We start from the raw sequence: 11,761 nt of genomic DNA, 5'->3' as shown, positions 1-11,761 counted from the left end.
GGCAAGAATGAGGATGGCTGTGTGAATCAGTATAATGTCACAATATTATCCCCCAAATTGTGCAATTCTGTGCCTATGTAAAATACATATGTATTACCAGAATTCAAAACTCCTAGTTCCTCCATTGACAACATAAAAAACAAAAAACGAATTGCACAAAATATAATAATTTATGATAGGAACAGTTGAATAAACACAAGGTGTGCATGCCTGATGATTAGATTGACCTGGGGCTTCCATTTGGTGTACATCCAAAATACTTACAATCAACAAAATACAATATGTTTGAGGCATTGGCTGGCAGTCCAAAATGAAGCTTTTTGAAAAGTGATTAAAACCACAGGCATAATGAACAATAATTATGATACTGCACAAAGGAGCCAGCATTGAGTAGTCACTCATCACCTCCAAAGCACAGGCTGGTGACAATACCTTGAAGTATAAACCAGGAGCTATGGAACAGAGTGAACAGGGCTGTGTCTATATTGTGCTGCTCAAATCAAATCAAATCAAATCAAATTTTATTGGTCACATGCGCCGAATACAACAGGTGCAGACATTACAGTGAAATGCTTACTTACAGCCCTTAACCAACAGTGCATTTATTTTAAACAAAAAAGTAAGAATAAAACAACAACAAAAAAGTGTTGAGAAAAAAAGAGCAGAAGTAAAAAATAAAGTGACAGTAGGGAGGCTATATATACAATAGAATAAAGTGACAGTAGGGAGGCTATATATACAGGGGGGTACCGTTGCATAGTCAATGTGCGGGGGCACCGGCTAGTTGAGGTAAAACTGTTCGCTGCTCTGGCACCCCAATGGTGGAACAAGCTCCCTCACGACGCCAGGACAGCGGAGTCACTCACCACCTTCCGGAGACATTTGAAACCCCACCTCTTTAAGGAATACCTGGGATAGGATAAAGTATTCCTTCTAACCCCCCCCCCCCCCAAATTGTAAAGTGGTTATCCCACTGGCTATAGGGTGAACGCACCAATTTGTGAGTCGCTCTGGCTAAGAGCGTCTGCTAAATGACGTTAATGTGCCCTTGAGCAAGGCACTTAACCCTAATTGCTCCTGTAAGTCGCTCTGGTTAAGAGCGTCTGCTAAATGACTAAAATGTAAATGTAAATGTAATATGTACATGTGGGTAGAGTTAAAGTGACTATGCATAAATACTTAACAGAGTAGCAGCAGCGTAAAAAGGATGGGGTGGGGGGGCAGTGCAAATAGTCCGGGTAGCCATGATTAGCTGTTCAGGAGTCTTATGGCTTGGGGGTAGAAGCTGTTGAGAAGTCTTTTGGACCTAGACTTGGCACTCCGGTACCGCTTGCCGTGCGGTAGCAGAGAGAACAGTCTATGACTAGGGTGACTGGAGTCTTTGACAATTTTGAGGGCCTTCCTCTGACACCGCCTGGTATAGAGGTCCTGGATGGCAGGGAGCTTTGCCCCAGTGATGTACTGGGCCGTACGCACTACCCTCTGTAGTGCCTTGCGGTCAGAGGCCAAGCAGTTGCCATACCAGGCGGTGATGCAACCAGTCAGGATGCTCTCGATGGTGCAGCTGTAGAATTTTTTGAGGATCTGAGGACCCATGCCAAATCTTTTTAGTCTCCTGAGGGGGAATAGGCTTTGTCGTGCCCTCTTCACGACTGTCTTGGTGTGTTTGGACCATGATAGTTCGTTGGTGATGTGGACACCAAGGAACTTGAAGCTCTCAACCTGTTCCACTACAGCCCCGTCGATGAGAATGGGGGCGTGCTCAGTCCTCTTTTTTTTCCTGTAGTCCACAATCATCTCCTTTGTCTTGGTCACGTTGAGGGAGAGGTTGTTGTCCTGGCACCACACGGCCAGATCTCTGACCTCCTCCCTATAGGCTGTCTCATCGTTGTCGGTGATCAGGCCTACCACTGTTGTGTCGTCGGCAAACTTAATGATGGTGTTGGAGTCGTGCCTGGCCATGCAGTCATGGGTGAACAGAGAGTACAGGAGGGGACTGAGCACGCACCCCTGAGGGGCCCCCGTGTTGAGGATCAGTGTGGCAGATGTGTTGTTACCTACCCTTACCACCTGGGGGCGGCCCGTCAGGAAGTCCAGGATCCAGTTGCAGAGGGAGGTGTTTATTCCCAGGATCCTTAGCTTAGTGATGAGCTTTGAGGGCACTATGGTGTTGAATGCTGAGCTGTAGTCAATGAATAGCATTCTCACGTAGGTGTTCCTCTTGTCCAGGTGGGAAAGGGCAGTGTGGAGTGCGATAGAGATTGCATCATCTGTGGATCTGTTGGGGCGGTATGCAAATTGGAGTGGGTCTAGGGTTTCTGGGATTATGCTGTTGATGTGAGCCATGACCAGTCTTTCAAAGCACTTCATGGCTACAGACGTCAGTGCCACGGGTCGGTAGTCATTTAGGCAGGTTATCTTAGCGTTCTTGGGCACGGGGACTATGGTGGTCTGCTTGAAACATGTTGGTATTACAGACTCAGTCAGGGACATGTTGAAAATGTCAGTGAAGACACTTGCCAGTTGGTCAGCACATGCTCGGAGTACACGTCCTGGTAATCCGTCTGGCCCTGCGGCCTTGTGAATGTTGACCTGCTTAAAAGTCTTACTCACATCGGCTACGGAGAGCGTGATCACATAGTCGTCCGGAACAGCTGGTGCTCTCATGCATGCTTCAGTGTTGCTTGCCTCGAAGCGAGCATAGAAGTGGTTTAGCTCGTCTGGTAGGCTTGTGTCACTGGGCAGCTCGCGGCTGTGCTTCCCTTTGTAGTCTGTAATAGTTTTCAAGCCCTGCCACATCCGACGAGCGTCAGAGCCAGTGTAGTATGATTCAATCTTAGACCTGTATTGACTCTTTGCCTGTTTGATGGTTCGTCGGAGGTCATAGCGGGATTTCTTATAAGCGTCCGGGTTAGAGTCCCGTTCCTTGAAAGCGGCAGCTCTACCCTTTAGCTCAGTGCGGATGTTTCCTGTAATCCATGGCTTCTGGTTGGGGTATGTACGTACGGTCACTGTGGGGACGACATCATCGATGCACTTATTGATGAAGCCAGTGACTGATGTGGTGTACTCCTCAATGCTGTCTGAAGAATCCCGGAACATGTTCCAGTCTGTGCTAGCAAAACAGTCCTGTAGCTTAGCATCTGCGTCATCTGACCACTTTTTTATTAGCCGAATCACTGGTGCTTCCTGCTTCAGTTTTTGCTTATAAGCAGGAATCAGGAGGATAGAGTTATGGTCAGATTTGCCAAATGGAGGGCGAGGGAGAGCTTTGTATGCGTCTCTGTGTGTGGAGTAAAGGTGGTCTAGAGTTTTTTCCCCTCTGGTTGCACATTTAACATGCTGGTAGAAAAGAGGTAGAACGGATTTAAGTTTCCCTGCATTAAAGTCCCCTGCTACTAGGAGCGCTGCATCTGGATGAGCGTTTTCCTGTTGATTAATGGCCTTGTACAACTCATTCAGTGCAATCTTAATGCCAGCATTGGTTTGTGGTGGTAAATAGACAGCTATGAAAAGTATAGATGAAAACTCTCTTGGTAAATAGTGTGGTCTACAGCTTATCATAAGATACTCCCTGTGTGACACTTGTGACAAGCTTCAAAAGCAGAAGCTCCTGCATACTGCTTACCTGCACATTTTCACTTTTTAATTTGAAGTTAACAGTTTTTCTACTGGCCTTGCCAGATGTCGAAAAGCTTGGTGGCACTTTGAAACAAATGATGAAGACTTGTAAAAATAAAAAGTCCTCGTTCACTGTTTTATGGCATTTATATGGTATCTACCCTTCTGGTAGAACCACGTTACAGCAGGTATAACACATTGAGAAACTTTTCCATTCCATAGTTTATTCTAGGATGGAGGATACATTAACCATGGACTCTAATCAGTCACATTAAGCCACAGGAACTACGGCTTATGTCAGATTTATTCTTAGAAACATTTACATTTAGCATGTAGACTAAGTGGCTATGAAGGTTGGTCAGAATTGTGATCAACAATTGAGAATTTTCTTGGGTGGAAAGTTGAGCCTACTGGTTGACAATGACTATAGTTGAGGTTTATGAATGGAGAGCTGTCTCAGTCCTTCTGAGGAGGGGGAGGTGGGCAGGTAAGCCAGCAACTCAAGAGTTAGGATTAGGTTACCCACAAAGTTTACCCACAGCGACTGACTGAGTGAAGAAAAGAACAAGCAAGTAAGCTAATGGTCTTGGGATAAACCCCACAGCTGCAAAATAAAGTTTGCTACAAAATGTACTGCGGCTTTCCACCATCATCGCTACCGGTAGATGTCTGAGACTGTGTCGTGACGGTCATTAGGAATGTGGAGAATATTTCATTGACGCTAGATAAAAAAAGGCGGGGGGGGGGGGGGGGGAGCTATCCGAGGGCGGTCAGCCAGGGGTTCAAAGGGCCTAGCAGGCCTTTAAGCTTGACAAAAGAACTTGGAAGTTCTGTAAGTGAATTCCAATGTACTATATTAGTGTCAGGACCCCCCTGCCACCCTCCCCTCACTTCCCACTTTCATCTCTGACACGAACATATCGACTGGGGGGGTCGGGTGGAGAGTTTTGGGGGCATCTGCATCCTATTGAATTCTCAAGGTGAGGGGACGGCCGAGAAGGACCTAGTGGCTCGTATAAGCCGTCCAGACCCTTTTCACTCCAAGTCACAGCCCAACGAGTGTGTGAAGAGGCGGGGATAGCCTCTTCCTCTCATCTCCCAGGAATCAACCCAACCCCATTAGTATATTGGCGCCCCTTTCACACTGTTGGCTTAGCTCTTTGGCCCTGGGCCCCCGGAGTCCCGTGGCGTAATGTGGGCTAGTCAGGAGCAGGTCACCGCGGGGTCGCGACACCTCGGTGTGCAATAGGGTGACGGAGAGAGTGCCCAGAAGAGTGTCGCTGAGAGAGAGAGGGCGAGAGAGCCTTGGAGAAAAGCCGGGAAGCATTTTGTAATTTGTCCCCCATCACATGTTGTTTGCTTGGAGTCATTTTGGGCATCTTTGCCTTGAAGTTTGGGGCCACAGTGTGTGTGGGTGCGTGTGCCTTGAAGTTGGGGGCCACAGTATGTGTGTGTGAGAGAGAAAGAAAGAGGCCATGTGAGTGTGGGGTCATAATTAAATTGTTGCTCCTCGACAAATCATCTCGGAGCACCGCGATACATGCAGAACCTATTGACAAATCCATTAGCTTCAGTACCCAGCATGACACTAATGATGATATTTCCCCCTCTCAGTTCAACAGAGGTCCTAAGTACACACACAAAAAACAAACACACAATATGGCTCCCTCGCCGCTAGTTTCTAACATATGATATCATTTCATGATGTATTTGCACGCCTCACTAAACTCCTCTTACAATTACTCTCAGGCTCCAGGTTAATGGATGGTGAAAAACGCAACTGCCAAAAAGTGTCATGATGTAGTAAAAACAATCGTTTCATTACACTGATCAATGAGCCACATACCTCTAGTTTTCTGGTCCATTTTGTATCTTTGGCAGAATATGAAGAGTCACTTGGATAGCAGAGGCTAATGTTGGGGGCTCATTTATGCTTTCAAACCAATGCTGAATTATATGAGTTATCCGTTAACGACATAATAACTGCTAAGAATTGGGTGGACTGGTGAAAGACGTTTCAGGGAGCAAAATGACGTAAGTGGTTTGTTGTCAGCTGTTGAAGTTTTTCTGCATCGAAATGACCCCCTAATTGTTTGTTGGATTGCTGTAATTACCAATTTAAGGAGCTGGTTGTTGGTAATGTGGCATAAAATTGCTGCAAGACTTGGAGAACCTGGTCAGAATGCTTGACTCAATCCATACTCCCATCGTTCAGTTTTGAAGACTGGAAAGTGTAGAAAAAAGTTATACAGCTGTACATACACAACCATATATTTGAAAGAAGTGTCTGTGTCTAAATGCGTAACCATTTTGTAACTTCAACAACAATTTAAAAACACCTACAAAAAGAGGCTTCTATGAGATTGTACCCGTGTCGTCGCCACAGCCCTCCAACCTCATGACCTAGTCAACCCACCTAAGGCGGTAAATACTTTGATTTGAAGTCATTACCTTCAAGTCAGCGGGCGAGAAGTATTTAGTGAGTGTTTAAAGGTAAAAACCTGTCAACAGAATGGATCAACCCATCTAATTGCTATTAAACTGTGGGGTGGGCGAGTATACTTCCTCAGGTAGTGGTGGGCCCTGAGAATGTAGTCCCATTTCACTCCTAGAGGTCAGCTGTGTGGCTAGGGTTCGATACAATGCCCCTTCTGATGGACTGCCAGTAAGCCATGTAGCTTCTTAGCGATAGCAGCAGCCGCAGTAGGTAGGAGGAGCCCCCTCAGCGCAGGAGGGTACCCCTGCAGCTATCCTCAACCTGCAACTCTACTCAGCCTAATGGTTGAGCCCAATCCATTCCCCTGTCTAGCACCTCTTTATAGCCTCCTCACCCCTTTGTTCTGACAATACACAAATGGCCATTCAAATGAAGGGACTCTGTAATCAGTGAAATACTAGCCTCTGGGCTTTGTAGAGAGGAAAAAAGAGAGAAGAAGAGAGAGAGAAGGAGAAGGAGAGAGGGTGGGGGGTGGGGGGAATCCATCCATGACCAATCAGCTCTAACTACCTGTCTGGGCTTTTAGCTGCAGATGTTATTTGCAGATGGAAAAAAATGTGCCCGTTCCAGATGTAGATTTGAAGATTAAAAAGGTGAGCAGACTGATACCTCCACCCACTTTAAAACACTGAATTAGTCGACACCCTTGGAGTTTCTGTTGTTGTTGCTTGAGTGTCTTCATTTTTGAGGAGGGGAAACACTATGTTATAGACTACATTTTTGCTGTGAAATCTGCATCAATGAATTTCCTTTATGATAACTCACTAAACACTAGTTATTGACATCATGATATTCACTGCGGTGATGGATGAAGTGATGCATGTCAAGATTCATGCACAACACTGTTGCAAAAAAAAAGATCAATTCACTTTGCACAAATAGGCCGAGTCAAATAACACCTGGGTGTTTTGCATTGTCAGTTATAAATCAATTCTTCTCCGCACACCCCTTGAATAAAATTGTACATTTTCTTTGCAAGAAGACCTGTATATTCTCCTACCTTAGCAAAATGTGCAGGGGCGGACGTTAAGTGGGGCCAAACAGCAACTGATCCCTCTGCTAGATGAGTTGTCTTGGAATCATTGTTTTATGAGTGTTCAGAGTACATAGAGAAGACAGTATTTTCTTTTGTCAAAGAAAATGCTACATGTGCGCTACAATTTGTTCATGTTCTGTCCAAAAATCGCATTTGAAGCCTGGTGTGTGTCTTGTGTGCAAAATAAACAGATATGAAATGAGTTCTGAGGTGCACATTGACAATTAAGCTTATGGACGGGAGTGTAAACTGTGTGTCTATAACAATATACAATAGGGTGTTTAACATACAAAACAATCAATAATACTCTGAATATGTAGCAATTTAGATAAAAGTGTATCCCAAAATAGATATCAGAAGAATAATTTAAAAAGCACTGTACAAGTCCCCTGTAGCTCAGTTGGTAGAGCATGGTGCTTGCAACGCAAGGGTTGTGGGTTCGTTTCCCACGGGGGGCCAGTTTGAAAGTGTATGCACTCACTCTGGATAAGAGCATCTGCTAAATGACTAAAATTTAAATATACACATATACATATCCTTTAAAAAATATATTTCCCTTTATTACTTTCCAACCTCACCACCCCTTCCCTAATTGGAGTAAACTAGTGAACAACAATGCTTAGGCCTCTACTTCCAGCTTATACATACTATATACATTTTATGGACACAGTCAATTTTAGACTTTTATTCAAGTAGTATTTTTGTTGGTGACTTTCACTTTTACTTGAGTCATTTCCTATTAAGGTATCTTTACTTTCACTCAAGTATGGCAATTGGGTACTTTTTCCACCACTGTAAACTACATAGGTTGTGCGTTGACAGACAGATGTACCTTACACAATATATGCAGAACCAATCACATTGGCACAGAGTGAGGCAGCAAATCATAGCGCTTGTCACACACCATTTAGCTGTAAATGGGTTCAACTCATCTTGATAAGAGCTTCCTGAGGAGATACGCTTTAGCTGAAAAAAAGCTACCATCATTCTTTGAATACTGAAGGTTCCCCCATTACAGTTAAGTGAGAGAACATCTGAAGTACTAAATGCCCTCACACCTCGGGGGCTACACTCACAGATATAATCATATTTTTGGAAGTGTTTGGGGACTGACAAATTGCTTTATTCAACTCCACTGTTGTGAGTGAGGCATGTTAGCCAAATGTCTGCTTAAATAACCTACAGCCCAAGGCTTGTGCTGGGGTTGGACTGAAATGGAGGGAAGCAACAGAACACCTTTATGAGGAAAATGAGGGCTCTCAATTGGGAGTATTTTCGAGACAGCATATCTCACCTTTGCCTGTGTTTACTCTAATTGGAGTTATTGCATTAGAAAACAGTGACACTAAATAACCACATGAAGAGTGTGGTTATGATAAAATGTCCTCAAATGGGCTGTTGTAGGGCACTTCTGAACACTCACAACATGATATTACTTATTATGGGTTCGCTAATAGCTTTTGTCGTCCAACTCTAACAATTTGCATGAATTCACAGGCACAAAATGACCAATAGAAGGGTCACTCATTCAAGAGCCAAGGTCTACAGAGCGGACATGTTGGGGTATGTGTCACTACTAATGGTGAATCACAACACTAATTGATTGTTTAAAGGCCCAATGCAGCTGTTTTTATATCAATATCAAATAATTTCTGGGTAACAATTAAGTACCTTACTTTAATAGATTTGTAAAAGACTCTAGCTATCATTTTTCTAAGACTGTCTGGTAGTGGTCTGAGTGGGGAAGGGGAAACTGAAAACTAGCGGTTATTGGCAGAGAGGTTTGGAACTCTCTTTGTTATTGGTCTATTAAAGGCCCAGTGCAGTGTTTTATATATATTTCCACATTATGAGGTTTTAGTGTAAGAGCTGTTTGAAAAGACAGTCTAAAATATTTTGGTTGGATGGAGTTTTGGCCGCCTGGTGACACAGTAAATTAATTAATAGATGAATAAGAAAGAGTTCCAAAACCTCTCTGCCGATAAAAGTTGGTTTTCAGTTTTCCTCTCCCCACTTAGACCACTCCCAGACAGTCCAAGCAAAATCCTTGCTTGAGAAATTGCTCTTTGCTAAGAAGCTATTTTAGTTTCTTTTTTACCATTATAATTGAAAACAATCACAGTAAGGTACTTAATTGTTACCAAGAAAATGATTTGATATTGAGATAAAAACGGCTGCATTGGACCTTTAACCAATTTACCACATGGTGAGGTCACCATGAAAAGCCGAAACTCCCGTCCATGCAAACCTGCTGATTAGAAGGTCCTGCGTATCTTGTATTTTCAACCAGCAATTATTAGGAAATAACACTCTAATCTTTTCACACTTTTACAGTGTTAGTTTCATCAGCAGTTGTACAATATAATACAAAACATGAAAACCTAATATTGACTGCACTGGGCCTTTGATACAGGGGTGGCCAAGCCTCCTCCTGCAACCCTACTGGGTGTGCAGGCTTTTGTTCCAGCCCTACTCTAACACACCTGATTCAGGACCTTTATAAGCGGAATCAGGTGTGTTAGAGCAGCAGGGCTGGAGCAAAAGCTGATGAAAGACAGAGTGTGCATGCTAAAGGTTAACGTGTCCATCACACACATGCACTTCTATCCAGGCTCCAAAGAGGTGAAACACATAAGTTAGCAGCACAGACGCTACTGAACAAGTCCACAACAAATCCACATGAACTCACTATCTTGCTCTAAAGTGAGACATCTCCCAACTACTGTTACTGCCTCTGCTCTGTTGGTTAGAAAAAAGCCTGGGTTTGTGGGCAGAGGAATGCAGCTCACATCTTTGCCATAGCCAGCCGTGGAGGTAATGCTCTCGCGTGTTGGCGCTTGTCGAGCAAAGCGCACCTCCCCTCGTATTAATAACCGCGGCCTATTCCTGTACCCAACACTGTATTTTACTGGTCCGGGACACTTATGGGAATAGCTGATGAACCCCCCCCCCTGACCCCCCCCACATCCTCTATCCCACCCACCTCCTCCAGACGATCTCTTCCTAACGTCTGTTTTGGGAAGTTGTTCTAACAAGGTCCCCCATCCTTGGATAACCCCTACTCCCAAATAACTCCTTGCAATGTAATTGGCCTAGAACTAGCCGTCGAAAAGAAGACCTGAAAATTAATTTAGCCTGCTTTCTGTCTATAAAGATGTACATATGTGTGGAAGTAAAACATATATCCAAGGAATTGTTGTCAAGAGACAGTAGACTGTCAAAGTGGTTACTGTGAAAATAAATCCCTTACAATGGCGGCTTCCTTTCTGTCTAATATAAACATACCATCATGATCACTTTTTCCCCTGAGGCCAACTCATTGTTCCAGTTCCATTTTAAAAGCTCTCCATGAATGCTTAAAATGTTCCCTCTTTTTTTTCTTCTTGTTCATTTAATTGGCTGTATCTAGGTGGTGTAAACCTGTCACTTACTGGCATATAGATAATTGTTTCCTCAAAGAAAGGTCACAATATTTGAAAGGGGGTGGGAGTGAGGTAGACCCCACACTCAGCCCATTGATATGCCCCTAACGTGAGGAAACAGATCTATGGTCAACAACGTGCACACATTCAAATCTGTCAGTCATGAAAATGTCCACACCTTGGCTGTATGCTTGACAGCAGAGCTATAAGACTCTATGCACTCCTAACGCTACACTAACGTTGTTGCAGCACTGGATATGTTTGAAGTAACGTTGTCAGAGCGTTGTGATTATAGTCAGGGGTCCCTATGATAATTGATGTCCAATTCGATATCAGGTGGCTGGGAGAGAAGGCTACTGCTAGCATGTCTCTGAGAGCGAGTCAGCATGAGTAGAATATGCAGCCATTACGAATTGGTAAGGGCTGAAATGTAAGCTATGTCGGTCGGTCCGGGAAAAGTTGTCTGCTAAGTACGGAAATAACAATACTTCTAAAAGAAGAGATCTCGGGGAGATTTGACACGGTCAAGACACTAGTCTACCTCAGCTATCCATAAGGCCCTCGGCTGCAGTACGTGTCTCTGTAGTCTGCCAGAGGTGGCTGCAGTACGTGTCTCTGTAGTCTGCCAGAGGTGGCTGCAGTACGTGTCTCTGTAGTCTGCCAGAGGTGGCTGCAGTACGTGTCTCTGTAGTCTGCCAGAGGTGGCTGCAGTACGTGTCTCTGTAGTCTGCCAGAGGTGGCTGTAGTACGTGTCTCTGTAGTCTGCCAGAGGTGGCTGCAGTACGTGTCTCTGTAGTCTGCCAGAGGTGGCTGCAGTACGTGTCTCTGTAGTCTGCCAGAGGTGGCTGCAGTACGTGTCTCTGTAGTCTGCCAGAGGTGGCTGCAGTACGTGTCTCTGTAGTCTGCCAGAGGTGGCTGCAGTACGTGTCTCTGTAGTCTGCCAGAGGTGGCTGCAGTACGTGTCTCTGTAGTCTGCCAGAGGTGGCTGTAGTACGTGTCTCTGTAGTCTGCCAGAGGTGGCTGCAGTACGTGTCTCTGTAGTCTGCCAGAGGTGGCTGCAGTACGTGTCTCTGTAGTCTGCCAGAGGTGGCTGCAGTACGTGTCTCTGTAGTCTGCCAGAGGTGGCTGCAGTACATGTCTCTGTAGTTTGCCAGAGGTGGCTGCAGTACGTGTCTCTGTAGTCTG

Source organism: Coregonus lavaretus, assembly GCF_964263955.1.
Source record: "Coregonus lavaretus genome assembly, chromosome: 29".
Lineage (NCBI taxonomy): Eukaryota > Metazoa > Chordata > Actinopteri > Salmoniformes > Salmonidae > Coregonus > Coregonus lavaretus.
Note: the sequence above shows the minus strand (reverse complement) of the source record.